The 15501-nt window shown below is 38.1% G+C and overlaps 1 pseudogene; it reads left to right on the top strand.

The window, feature by feature from the left end:
- Positions 1-2309: 2309 nt before the first annotated feature.
- On the top strand, positions 2310-3062 carry LOC125163948 (60S ribosomal protein L23a-like; annotated as a pseudogene).
- The last annotated feature ends 12439 nt before the right edge of the window (positions 3063-15501 follow it).

Below are 15501 nucleotides of genomic sequence, written 5' to 3'. Positions count from 1 at the left end.
CTAAGCTAAGGTGGACAATAAAGAACCTCACAGGTCAACATAATTAACATGTCTCATTTTATGGCAGTATATAAAATAAACCATCAGCTCCGAAGGACCTGCCTAGAAAATGATAAGACTATTATCTCCATTTTCCCACTTTATTCTCTTCTTTAAGGTCTAAAATGAGGTAAATTTCATGGACTTTAACTGTCTGAAAATTCTCACAAAGACAACGGTTCGTTCTGTTGGCAATCATCCCTGAGAACTGGTAACTGTATAACTCAAGGTCTAACTGGAAATCAGAAACCACCTATATATCTACATCAGAGACTTTAGTAACAGAGAATTGATGGCACAGTTAATCGAAGAGAGGCTGAGAAACCCAACAGAAAAGCAAGATAGCCCAGAGACTGGCAATAGCAGAAAGCCACCACCAGCCCTAAAGCTGGAGGAATCACAAAAGAAGGCAGGACTTGGGGTCTCCTGCAGGATCTGGGGTCCTGGCTTCTACCACCCTCTAACCCTAATGTCCCCCATAAGTTGACCCTTGCCAAAGACCAACAGACAAGGAGGAGCCTGGGAATCAATCCAGCGTGGCAGGTCGGATCCCCTGTCACAGGGAGCAAAGCAGAAGATGAGCAAGGAAGGTACACACAGACAACAGTTCCAGGGCCAGGACATTGACATGCACACATCGCAACAAAGCTCTTCCACAACAATCAAAGGCCCCCGTGTGAGAAGCAGCAGCTCGTCAAGATCATTGCCTGGAATTCTAACACCAGAGAACAAAACAAGGGGGAATATAGTCTTTGATTTTTCAGCTAATCAAATTATTCATCAAAACCACAGGGAAAGCCTTCCAATTCAGTTTTGTAGCAGCCCTTACATATATTTCAGAAACGTTCTCACTAGCATCCTGTGGAGTAGCGTTAAGAACAGACCAGGCAGCTTTGCAAATGTAACTGGTTTGTTGTTGTTGTTTTAGTCACCTAGCCTTCAAGCCCTTCTATAAAATGTAAATACTTGAAGCCTATCTTCTATGCAGGCTTGAACTTAAGGGATTACTGAATTTAAAAAATATGTTTATACATTTTAGGATGAGAATTATAATGTGCAAACTAGGTATTATAATTAAAGCTTGCAATAATACTCATCATTAAATAAAAGAAAAAGTTGATTCAAGCATAAAATCTTTGAAGCAAAAAATTAAATTTAACAAAGAAAATCTATTGTGCAAACTGAACAAGCACTCAATAATGTAATAAATCCAATGATTTCTTTGAATTATTTTTTCATTTTTTTTTATTTCAAAGGTAATATAATCAGAAACCAAAGTATAATCAGAAGCCGTACATATGAGTGAGTGGGATTTGCGGAAAGCAGAAAACTTGGAAAATACCAAAAATGTCATAATCCCACCAGCACAAATACTGTTAGCATATTCCTATCTGAGTCATGAATCATTTATTGAGAGCTCCAAATGGGAGGCATTATCAAGAGCTCTGTGCTAGACAATGGATGATATCCATTTGATTACAAGTCTAAATCAAGATCACAACTTTCACTTGTTCATAGCACAGAGAAGTGATGCGGAAGAGAAGTAGGAAAAAGAATGCATCTGTTACCCTTCCTACCATATTCAGTGACTCAGGAGTCTGGGTCCGTGGAAAGCTACCACTACTCAAAATATCACAGAATGCAAACTGATTTTCTGGATTCCCAATCATTTCCTATCCCCAGTTAGAATCACATTTCACAGACTCCATAAATAGCTCCTTAAGAGAAGGAAATTCCAAAAGAATGAAAACTAAAGTTCCATTAAAGAACATTTTTCTCACCTTGCTTCAGTCTACAGACTTGTCCTTAAAAATGTTTAATCTAGGGTCAGACTTTGGTTCAGGTCATGATCTCACAATTCATGAGTTTGAGCCCCACATCAGGCTTTCTGCTGTCAGCACAGAGTCCTCTTTGTACCTTCTGCCCCCCCCGCCCCTCCCCCATTCACATATACTCCCTCTCAAAAAAAAAAATAATAAACATTTTTTTAAATATTCAAATGTAGCAAAATTAAACTCTTACTGCTGAAACTGTAAGACCCAACAGGGTCCCCTCAAATCTAGAATCTGTACCACACAATTCAGCACCAGGTAACTGTATACTGTTTCCATTTGATACTTTTATATGTGTTGTTCTCAGTTTCCATCAAGATTGTAAACTAGGTAGCCACCATCAGATCTCACATTTCCCTGCTATCCAACAACTCACCTCACCCACCAAGCACCTAGCACATGCTCAATAAGTACTTTTCATACAGCCCTTTCATAATGATGGCGCCAACAGTGAGGAAGGAAGCCCTTGACCCTCCCAAAGCTGAAGCCAAAGCAAAGGTTTTTTTTTTTTGTTTTTTTTTTAAGTTTTTTTTTTCAACGTTTATTTATTTTTGGGACAGAGAGAGACAGAGCATGAACGGGGGAGGGGCAGAGAGAGAGGGAGACACAGAATCGGAAACAGGCTCCAGGCTCGGAGCCATCAGCCCAGAGCCTGACGCGGGGCTCGAACTCACGGACTGCGAGATCGTGACCTGGCTGAAGTCGGACGCTTAACCGACTGCGCCACCCAGGTGCCCCCAAAGCAAAGGTTTTGAAAGCCAAGAAAGCAGTGCTGAAAAGTGTCCACAGTCACCAAAAAAAAAAAAAAAAAGAAAAGAAAAGAAAAGAAAAGAAAAGAAAAATCCATATATCATCTACATTCTGAAGGCCTAAGACAATGAATCTCCAAAGGCAGTCCAAATATCTTCAAAAGAGCACCCCCAGGTGAAACAAGCTTGACCACTATGCCATCATCCAGTTCCCCTTGACTACCAAGTCAGCCATGAAGAAAATAAAAGACGAAAACACTCTTGTGTTCATTGTAGATGTCAAGGCCAACAAACACCAGATCAGTTTGTGAAGAAGCCCTAAGATGTTGACGTGGCCAGGGTCAACACACTGATCAGGCCCAATGGAAAGAAGAAGGCATATGTTTGATCAGCTCCTGACTATGATGCTTTGGATGTTGCCAACAAAATTGGGATCATCTAAACTGAGTCCAGGTGGCTAAATCTAAAGTATTTCACCATTAAAAAAAAAAAAGTAATATTCATATATTTAAGTCTGATTTCAAAATAAAACCCAAACTATTAGATAATAATTGCAAATTACATTCTGGAAGACATTTCACCAGATATTCACACAGCTTTCTCCCTTATTTCATTCAGCCTCATGCGCATATAACAGCCCCTCCGAGAAGCCTTCGTTGACTATGTAATAAAGAACTTCCTACCACTTTCTATCACCTTATCCTGATTTCTTTCTCTTCTTAGTACTGTGACTGCCTGATGCAGTGTTGAATATACTCCCCACTATAGTGAGAGCTCCACTGTCTTTCTTAATACTCACTGTCTTATCCCCAGGGCCTAGAACACAACGGTTCATAGTGACACTCAGTAAGTATGGAACAATTTGTGAATGAATTAAATTTGTACCTATACACACACATACACACAAATATATATAATTGGCTTCGCAAAGGTTTAACTATAATACAAACTTTTATTTTTTAATTTTTATTTAGGCTTTATACATGAAAGCCAAATAAATTTGACTCCATTAACTGACCACTGTAAAAAGCCCAAATACCACAAATGTATAAAGTAAACCATTCATCCACTCTAAAGGGAAGCATCCTGAAGAGCTTGGGGCATAGTCTAGAAACTTCTGTATATACATACAAGCCTAACAAATGATAACCAATGAGTAAAAAGCTGTAAACTTTTAATCTTTTTAAATATAATCCACTGAAATTTAATGTTTTGTAAATATAAAGAATTCTAAGAAAAAGAATCATTTTTTAATCTTTAGGTTTTAAATATTTACTCACTGAGTCTGTTTCCCCACCTGTAAAATAGGGATTAAAAAATAACCCATGGGATTGATACATGATTTAAATGACAAAATATATTCTAAAGTATTTAGCACAGTGTCTACATATTAAAATTTAAAAATAGATGATAGATAAAAGATAAATAAGTTCAGGGACCAATGAAAACCCAAGAGAAGGACCTACCCATGACAGTGGAGGATAAAGAAGCTGCTTAGAAATGATGGTACCAAATTCTGAAGGATCACCAGGCATCAGTCAAACCCAGGAACTGCAGGCTGAAGGTCATTTTAGGTTGAAGGAAGAGTATGTTCCTGACATAAGAATTTTAACAGCTGGCAGCCTAAGAGAGGGAACCATGTTTGCAGAAACATCTTGAAAGGCTACTCTGCAAAGGGAAGGTGAAATCACAAGGCAAGGAAACTCAAAACAAGGTGGAAGCTGAACAAAAGGTGAAGCAAAACTGCAAATGGGTGAGAGCAGAGACCTAAAGAGTGAGAAAACAGAAAACCTGGCAACACAGTGAAAACCCTGTTTATAATTAGTTCAGTCTACAAGCGAGCTCCATTTTACATATAACCACAAAATACTGTCACCCACTTTGACTATTCAATAAATTTCCCAGGAAGAAAGCTATCATATAAATCTTATAAAGACTGAACTTCGATAATTTGGAATGTTGCAAGAGTCAGTCACTAGGTTAGTTTTCTTTTGCTGCTGTAAGAAATCACCACAAACTTAGTGGCTTAAAACCATACAATTTATTATCTGACAATTTTAGGGATCAGAAGTCTGAAATGGGTCATCAAGCTTACGTATTTTCTGAAGGTTTTGGAGAGAATCCCTTTTCTTGACTTTTCTGACTTCCAGAGGCTGCCCACATTCCCTGGCTCATGGCCCTGCACCGTTCCAACCTCCTCTTCCATTGTCACATCTTCTCAGACTCTGATCCTGCTGTCTCTCTCTTATAAGGACCTTGGTGATCGCACTGGGCCCACCAGGATAATATAGTGTAACCTCTCCATCTCAAGATCCTTCACTTAATCATATCCACAAAATCTTTATGCCATGTAAGGTAACATATTCAGTTTCCAGAAATTGGGATATAAGCATCCTTGGAAAAGCCATTACTCTGCTTACCATAGTTTCCATTTTGGGAAATCATGTCACTGACAATAACATTCTTCATGGGTTTTGAATGGCTAATATAAAAGCTCTGTATCAGACTGCACTATTTGCCATCCCATTCTCAATGATTCTAAAAAGAGGTAAACATATCCGACAGCTTTTTATGTGTCTGGTGTGGTCCTGCCCAAGAATTTACATTTGCTTCATTTATTAATTCACTTTCCTTTTATTTCTTCTTATACAATTAGAGAATTTTATTTAAAGTGTGTGTAAGTAGGTCATATTGTCCATACAAATAGTAAAGGAGTCGTTACAAAATGTTAAATATTTACTGCCAGAGGGGGTTGTTGGATTTGGTAGGACTGAGAGCCCCTGAGTTAGAGGGTTGATCATTATTTTTAGTGCACTGAGTGCTCCTAGAAAATCTACCAGCTGTATTACAAGTCTGGTTGCAGCATTAGCAGCAAGTCTGCAGCTGAAGGTAATATTCCATCAGAATTAGGCCACTAAAGTAAGCAGATGTGCTTAGAGTGTACTGCAAATCTAACTAACCGATTCTTCCCTCTCTTTCTTACCTCTCAGACACTGGACACTTCTTGGCCGACCCTCTTGGCTCCTGACCCTCTGCCTTCAGCCCCAGGGGCATGAAGAAACTGACTGGAGAGTCAGTGAAGGATCACAGACCACTGGGGTCTTTACAGTTTCATAAAACATCACAGAAGGAAAAACATGGCTCCACTGATGAGCACCCTTCCATTAAAGCAAGAGGAGGCAACACGGCCAGGAAGAGGGTAAAAACAGAGAAAGGACAGGAGGACAGGGCAACTGAGGCTGGGAAGAGAGACCCACGAAACTGGGAATAAGGGCCTGTCAGTCTATTTCAGGTTATGGGGTACACCTGAGGCTATCTGTTAAGCTACGGATGTGTAGAGAATTATGGGGAAGAACACACAGTAAGGAAGCAGAAAACAGCCTGGAGTGACCTCAGATGAACTCCCAGAGACTGAAGCAGCATTTCACTACAGCTCTAGCACTGAAATACATGGGTCCACTTCAGCAGCAGGGAGCCCTTGCTCTCCATTCTGAGCTTGAACTTCATGCAGAAACAGTCTCTTCCTCTTTACTCTTACCTCTACAATAGTTCATTATCCTGGTCTCACAGTCTTTAGGTTTATGCCTCTCCCTGTATGCATACATATTTCCTGATTTTCTCTCTCTCTCCCCCCCTGCCTACACTCTTCCTTCTTCTCTCCCTCCTCCTAACACTGGCTGGGACAGAAACCATGTAGCATAGGAAAACCAATAAGCTATATCTTGCCATCAAATTAATTCAGCTCCCCCAAGTCAGTCTATACGTGGCTTCTCTGAGGTCATGAACCTATCCCTATCCAGGAATACCAGGATAGTAGAGTCATTTCAACATCCACAGAACTTGATGATCTAACTGTAGGCTGAGCCATCCCATAGTACTATGAACACAAGCAGTTTCTGGATAAAAGTGCCTGGATCCTGGCTCTATCCATTAATAGCTCTAACTTGAACAAGCCACTCAACTTTAAGCCTCAGTTTTCTCACCTATAAAATGGGAAGAAGGATGGGAAATAATAGAATTTATCTCATAAAGTTGTTTTATATATTAAACTTTTTTAAAAAGCATGAAACATACTTAGCTCCATACCTGGCATAGGGTAAGTATTCCTAAGTGCTGGCCAAATTTCAGCCTGTTGGCCAACAAGACCATTTTATACATCATCAATTTTTTTGCAGTAATTTTATTTATAAAATATTGTATTAAATGTTTTAAATCATGCATTAAAGTACTTATCATGATTGCTAAGTTTTTTGGCACCCTCTTAAACTTTGTATCTACCTTACTTCTCATATCCTAGATCTAGACCTGGTCATGGCAGTGATGCTGTGGTCCTGGAACCATCAGCTCAGGCAGCAGCTCCCAGGAACCCTACAATTTGCATATTAATGTATAGATTTTCCTTGCCACTCCTCCTTTTGTGGCCTATCATATTTCTCCCTCCTGTTTTAGCCCTATGTTGGTTTGTCTTGTGATCACATTTTTGATGTTTGAGAATATTTTTGTTTGCAGCATTCATGTTTTGAATAATGTCTGGACTTGGACTTCCATCATTATGTAGGAAGCTAGGATATTCATGTATCAGATTCCTAACTTTGGTTCCATTTTAAAGGATAATTATTCTTAGTTTAAACAGAATGCAGAACTACTGTAAGTCAAGGATCTGATGGGAAATGCAAGACTTATGAAACCAAATTATCTTTTACCAGAAAGCCTTAAATATCATAATACATAAGAAAATCTGTTTCAACCAAAAAAAAAAGTTTAAAATTATTCTTTACTAAAGGTTAGCATGTTACTAAAACAAATTGAACCCTAATTAATTGCCAAATAGAATGTGTTTGCAAGAAGACATCTGGAGTTGATCTCAACTAAAATATCTATATGAGGACTTAAAATGCCTCAAAAATAGAAGAAGCATGATATCCAATAGACTAGAGGTCAAAAACTCAAATATCTCTCAGGGTCATGAAAACATAAAGAGCATAAGTTTGAGGGTATCAGGACGACAATGGGACAAAGTGAGGAGGAATGTGGTGAACTGGAGGTGCCTTGCCCTGTTCAGAGGAGAGTGGCTGCTCAGCTAGGGTTGATTATTGTCATTTGGAAATCATGCTAACTTTCCAGATATTCCAATATTTCAGGACAAGTTCCAAATCTAGGTATTTATGTAAAAACACTCACATTTAAATATATTGGCTCAGTATTTTTAAGTCACTCAAATGGAGTTCCAGTTCAAGATAGAAACATAGGAAGATTCTAAACTCACCTCTTCCATGGAACACAACAAATTACACCTATTAATAGAACAATTCCTTCTGAAGAAGAACAGAGGGCTGACTGAACAGCTACTGAACAACCCAAAGACAAGGAGAATGGCAAGAGAATAGCAAGAGGGACTGAGACACGATAACAAAGGGAACCCCACCCCTACTACCAATGGCAATGAGGAGAGACAGAACTGAGGGACCAGGAATAGACCCCTCTGTCCTCAGGCACAGGAAAAAAAAAAACCCATGATTTGAAAGAGCAACTAGCACATAAGAGACAACACAAACTCTGACAAGGAACGGAGGAGCCGCGGGAAAGTTTTCCAGGTCAAAAGGACTGGAGAACAACATGGTTTATGTTACCACCCCTGCCTTAAAAGCCTAGACCACAGCAGGGTCCTGACACCATAACAGGTGGGTCCAGTCCTCTCAGTGAGCTTACAAGTTCAGCGAGCCTGGGGTCCACAAGCCCATACCAGCCCTAAACATGCTGAGGCACAGAAAAAAGGCCATGGCTTAAAAGGGTCAAGGAACCGAGAACATTCTCTCCCCTTCCACCTCAAAAGCCCAGACTGGAGCAGGATCTGGCCACCATAAGGGGCAGGTTACAGGTGCCATAATTTCAGGGTCCTGAGGCCATAACTGGTGGGTCAGATTGTCACAGAAAGTTTGTAACCTCAGAAAGCCCAGAGTCCACAAGCCCACATGAGCTGTACTGTGGTGCTGGGACACAGAAAACAAGCCATGGTTTTATGGGACTTTTTTGTGGGTTTTTTTTAGTTTTTAGTTTTTTTTAATTTTTAATTTTTTTTCTTTTTGGTTTTGTGCTTTTCTTGTTCTTTTATTATCTTTTTAATTTTATTATTTTTTTCTTTATTCTTTCTATAAAAAGCCACTGTTTAAAACAGTAACTAGCCTATAAGCCACAGCTCCAACCAGGCAGCAAAAGTCACCAAGCACACACAGTCTGCATAGGGGATCATACATGACACCACTCCTTCAACTTTAAGAGAAGTAGCCATTTCGCTTACTCCATTGAAACAAACTCATGAAGTCAAACGAAATAGGGAAACAGAGAAATATGCTGCAAAGGAAAGAATAAAAAAAAAACCTCAGAAAAAGAACTAAATGAAACAGAGATATGCAATATACCTGATAAAGAATTTAAAGTAATAATTATACAGATACTCACTTGGCTAGACAAAAGAATGAAAAAAACTCAATGAGACCTTTAATAAAGAGATATAAAATATTAAAAAGAACCAATGAGAGTTGAAAAATACAATAACTGAAATAAAAAAACAACACCAGAGGGAATCAACAATAGATTAGAGGATGCAGAAGAACATATCAATCATCTGGAAAACAGGGTAATGGAAAGCACATTAGCTGAACAACAAAAAGAATAAAGAAATTTTTTTAAGGAGGATAGATTAAGAGATCTCTTGGACAATACTGAACAAACAAACATTCACATTATAGGGGTCCCAGAAGAAGAAGAAGAGAGAGAGTAAAATGTGTAGGAAACTTTTTTGAAGAAAAAAATAACTGAAAACTTCCTAACCTAGACAGGAAAACAGACATCCAAGTCCAAGAAGCACAGAGAGTTCCCAACAAGATGAACCCAAGGAGATACACCATGGCACAAAATAAGTGTCAAAGGTTCAGATAAAAAGAGAATCTTAGAAGCAACAAAAGACAAACGAAAAGTTACCTAGATGGAAACACCTATAAGGCTATCAGCTGATTTCTCAGCAGAAACTTTGCAAGCCAGAAGGGAGTGACATGATATGGTCAAGGTGCTGAAACAAGAACACCTACAACCAAACATACTGTATCTAGCAAGGTTATCATTCAGATTTGAAGTAAAGGTAAAGAGTTTCCCAGATAAACAAAAGATAAAGGAGTTTATCACCACTAAACCAGCATTACAAGAATGTTAAAGGCACTTAAGGGGAAAAGAAATGGCCATAATTAAACATAAATATGAATTAAAAGGTATAAAATATGACAAGATACACATAAAGCGTGGAGAAGGGAGTAAAAAGGAATTTAAAAAAGTAAAAAGAAAGAAGATTTTTTTCCCTATTTCTGTTTTTTTAAGAATGTATTTGTACTTGAACAGTCATCAAATTAATATGCACTGCTACTTAGGATATTATATATGAACTTCATGGTAACCACAAACCCAAAACCTATGACAGCACACAAAAAAATAAAGAGAAAGGGGGCACCTGGGTGGCTCACTCGGTTGGGCAGCTGACTCCAGCCCAGGTCATGATCCTGTGCTTTGTGGGTTTAAGCCCCATGTCAGGCTCTGTGCTGACAGCTTAGGGCCTAGAGCCTGCTTAAGATTCTATGTCTCCCTCTCTCTCTGCTGCTCCTCCACTCACACTCTCTCTCCCTTTCTCAAGAATAAACATTTTTTTAAATAAATAAATAAATAAATAAATAAATAAATAAAAAGAAAGAAAGTAAAACAAAACAGTATAGATACTTGTCAATCACAAAGAAAGAGACCAAGAGAAGAAGAAAGGAACAAAGATGGACTAAAAAAACCAACCAGAAAACAAATTTTTAAATGGCAATATGTACATACTTATGCATAATTATTTGACTGTAAACAGCCTAATTGCTCCAATCAAAAGACATATAGGAGTAAAATGGATTAAAAAACAAGACCCATCCATATGCTGCCTACAAGAGACTCACCTCAGACCTAAAAGGCACAGACAGAAAATAAAAGGATAGAAAAACATTCACCACACAAATGGAAGTGGAAAAAAAAAAAAAGTCAGGGTAGTAAAAGTTATATCAGACAAAATAGACTTTAAAATAAATGCTGTAACAAGAGACAAAAATGAGCATCACATAATGATAAAGGTATCAATCCAACAAGAGGATATAACAATTGTAAATATCTATGCACCAAACATTGGAGCAACTAAATACAAAAAGCAGATATTAACAGACATAAAGAGAGAAAATGATGGCAATAATAATATAATAGGGGACTTTAACAGTCCACTTACATCAGTGGATAGATTATCCAGAGAGAAAATCAGTAAGGAAACAATGTATTTGAATGACCCATTGGACCAGATGGACATAATGATATATACAGAACATTCTATCCAAAACAACAGAATACACATTCTTTCCAAGAGTACCTGGAAAAGTCTCCAGAATAGATCACGTATTAGGCCATAAAACAAGCCTCAATAAATTTAAGAAGACTAAAATAATACTATGCCATTTTTTTCTGAACACAATGGTATTAAACTATAAATAAATCACAAGAACAAAATTGGAAAACCTTGAATAGCCAAAGCAATCCTAAGAAAGAAGAACAAAGCTGAAGATACCACAATTCCAGATTTGAAGATACACTACAAAGCTGTTGTAATCAAAACGGAATTGTACTGGCACAAAAATAGACACAGATCAATAGAACAAACCAGAGACCCCAGAAATAAACCCACATTTACATGGTCAATTAATCTATGACAAAGGAGGCAAGAATATACAATGGGGAGAAGACAGTCTCTTCAGTAAATGGTACTGAGAAAACTGGGCAGCTCACTGTAAAGGAATAAAACTGAACTACTTGTTAACACCATACACAAAAATAAACTCAAAATTGATAAAAGACCTAAATGTGAGACATGAAACCATAAAAACCCTAGAAGAAAACAGAGGCAGTAATTTCTCTGACATCAGTCATAGCAGTATTTTTCTAGATATATTTCCTGAAGCAAGGGAAACAAAAGCAAAAATAAACTATTGGGTGTCTCTGTCTCTCTGTCTAGATATAGATATAGATATAGATATAGATATAGATATAGATATAGATATATACACACACAGACATACATATATACACACACACAAAGCTTTTGCACAGCAAAGAAAACTATCAATAAAACACAAAGGCAACCTACTGCATGAGAGAAGATATTTGCAAGTGATAAACGATATATCTGATAAGGGGTTAATATCCAAAATATATAAAGGACTTCTATAACTCAACACCAAAAAAGCAAACAACCTGATTTGAAAATGGGCAGAGGATGTGAATAGACATTTTTTCCAAAGAAGACACACAGATGGCCAACAAACAACCTGAAAAGATGCTCAACATCACGAATCATCAGGGAAATGCAAGTCAAAACCACAATGAAATATCACCTCATACCTGTTAGGATAGCTACAATCAAAATAAGAAAAAAATAACAAATGTTAGGATGTGGACATGAAGAAACCCTGGTATACTGTTGGTGGGAATGGAAGCTGGTGCAGCCACTATGGAACATAGTATGAAGGTACCTCAAAAATTTAAAAATAGAAATACCATATCATCCAATAATTCCACAATTGGGTATTTGCCCAGGGAAAATCAAAACACTAATTCAAAAAGATACATGCACCCTTATGTTTATTTCAGTGTTATTTATAGTAGCCAAGACATGGAAGCAACCTAAGTGTCCATCAACAGATGAATGGATAAGGAAGATGTGGTGTATATACACGATAGAATATTACTGAGCCATAAAAAAAGGATGAGATTGTACTATTTGCAACAACATGAATGGACCTAGAGGGTATAATGCTAAGTGAAATAAGTCAGACTGAGAATGACAAATACCATATGATTCCATTCATAAATGGAATCTTAAAACATGAATAAACAAACAAAAAGCAAAATCAGAACTAAAAATACAGAGAACTGATGGTTACCAGAGGTGAGGGTTGGGCAAAATTGGTTAAAGAGAGAGGGAGGTATAGGCATCCAGTTATGGAATGAGTAAGTCATGGGAATAAAAAGCAGAGCATAAGGAATATAGTCAATGATAGTGTAGTAGCAATGTAATGGGACAGATGGTAGCTATATTTGTGGTGAGCACAGCATAATGTATAAACTTATCAAATCACTAAATTGTACACCTGAAACTAATATAACATAGTGTGTCAACTATGCTCAAATTTAAAAAAATCACTCAAATGGGCAAAACATACTAAGCTGTTAATGCCAAATCTCTGCATAGAGATTGTCTATGAATGAAATGTATATATTTTCATTTTTCCTTCTGAAATCCTACCTAAAGCATTTCTGAAAGATGGAAGATTTTAATTTATGTAAATTTAAATACCTTCTTTTTGCTAACCTAAAATAAAAGGCCACTTAGAGAAAGCTATGGACACAAAATCAAAGTTTTGACTTCAGAACTGTCTGACACAAGGGTATCTAGATCAATTCTGAGTTGAAGTGCCATGAATTTTTCAGAGCTCATATACCCTTCAATTACAAGAAGAAATTGCATTGGGGCACCTCAGCGGCTCAGTCAGTTAAGTGTCCGACTCTTGATTTCAGCCCAGGTCATGATCTCACGGTCATGAGATCAAGTTCCATGTCAGGCTTCACGTTAACAGCATGGAGCCTGCTTGGGATTCTCTCTCTCCCCCTTCTCCGCCCCTGCTCCCTCCTCTATCTCTCTCAAAATAAATAAACATTAAAAGGAGAGAGAGAGAGAGAAGAAATTGCATCACACTTGGATTGCTTTATGGACTCTTTGTGACATTTCCTGGTATAACCTCACCTACTCTCCTCCTACTACCAAGTTTAAGCTCATTAGCTCTCCTTGTAGACAGACTGTCATTCTGAAACACTGGATTGAATTCAGGTTAGAAAAGCCCATTAAAGGACCAGCTTGAAGAACTACCACAGGAGGATTGGGTAGTGACCATATATAATATTTAATAAGGAGACCTGTACTCAGAGGCATTATTATTTTTCATTTGCTCCAGATATATATGGCAGATGCTTTGAGCAATCCAGCTCAGGCAGAATTCCCACACTCCCACAGAATTTATACGAATATCATTTGCTCTTCGATAAAAGGGATTCTTAGAACTGCTGGCCTACACCACCCTTGAAGCCAACTCTTTTGAGTTGGAGATACTAGGCTTAAACTTAAGTAAGTCTGAGTATACATTGTGTCTTTGGAATGTCTCAGGGTATTGGAAAATTAAGGAAGAGAAAACAGGAATGAAGGAGACCTTTGACCTGAGTCACAGGACAATGAGACACAGAGGGACTACAAGCTTTGGTTAGACTTAGATTGCTCTTCACCAAGGCAAGGGAAAAGAATAGGAATAAAATGAAAAGTGAAATGACTCCAATACCCATTTAATAAATGCCATCACATTAAAAACCCACGACACTCTTCCCGAGCCTCAGCCTAAGGCTCCTATTTTCCAAATACCATTCAGTATAACCCAAGTTCAGGAGGGGGGAAAGAAAGCACTGGACAGCCCGTCCCCTGGAGCTCATGGCAATAGAATTTGACCTACATTGCTGAAATGCCTGGTTTGTCCTTCCGGGTTTTTTAAGGATACAATTCACAAATGAGATAACTGTAAAGGTTACTGTCAGTGTGTCTGACACACAGTTACTGATCCTTTGAACAATATTCAACTGAAAAACTTCCCTCTTTCTAGAAAAGTAAAATAGCATTTTTAAAAACCAAAACATAGAAATGTGAATTCAGGTGTCTTTTATTTTTAATTTTGTTTTTCTGGAAAAAATAGTAGGCTCTCCTAGAGTCCCCCATTGTTGTGAGTCTGTAGAGATGATCTCCATCTCTTTTAAATTCATCTTGCTTGTTTTGTCATTTTTTATTTGGGCTGCATCTTCCAGAAAGCCACTTGGTATCTTTCATAGGCCATGGAAAGATAACACAGATGAAAGATAATATGGGCTCCAGGGATTCTGATTTCCTTCCCATCTCCTGTCAGGACCTTCAAGGGGAATTGCCACTACCAGAAAGCAGTGACTTTCAATTTCCCTTAAGCTAGATTCAGTGTTCAGATCCTCGCAGCTACATAAAAGGCCCAAATGACTCTCTCTGATGCCAGTGGGAACACATGAGCAGACAGAATTTTAACTCTTGGGTGCTCATCTTCTGGTTTTTACTTAACTTGCCCAAATCTAGCTGCTTCATTAAAAATTTCTCTGTACTGTTGTTACATAGTGTGTCTCTCTTTCCTTATATCCTCCCAAGTGGGGCCTAAATCATTCTCAGGGACTCTAGAGGCTCCATGCATGAAATACACAGCCAGGAATAGGAAGGACACTTGAGAAAATACACAAGTTGAAGCAGGTACTCAAAGACAATTGAGCAAAGGCTGTGAGTCATTTTGGGGAAGAAAAGAAAACAGAAAAATTGATCCAGCAATCACACACCTTGGTATTTACCCAAATGAATGAAAGACGTATGTTCACGTAAAAACCCACACATGAATATTTATAGACGCTTTATTCATAATTGCCAAACCTTGGAAGCAACCAAGATGTCCTTCAGTAGGTGAGTGGATAAACGAACTGTGGTACATCCAGACAATAGACTACTGTTCAGCACTAGAATGAAATAAGCTACCAAGCTGTGAAAAGACATGGAAGAACATTAAATGCGTATTATAAAGTGAAAGAAGCCAGCCTGAAAAGGCTACGTATTGTATGATTCCAACAATATGATATTCTGGAAAGGGCAAAACAGTGGAGACTAAAAAGATCAGCGGCTGCCAGAGGCTGGGGATGGAGACCAGAACAGGTGA

Source organism: Prionailurus viverrinus, chromosome B1, assembly GCF_022837055.1.
Source record: "Prionailurus viverrinus isolate Anna chromosome B1, UM_Priviv_1.0, whole genome shotgun sequence".
NCBI classification, from domain to species: domain Eukaryota; kingdom Metazoa; phylum Chordata; class Mammalia; order Carnivora; family Felidae; genus Prionailurus; species Prionailurus viverrinus.
This window is presented reverse-complemented; position numbering and strand designations above follow the sequence as displayed.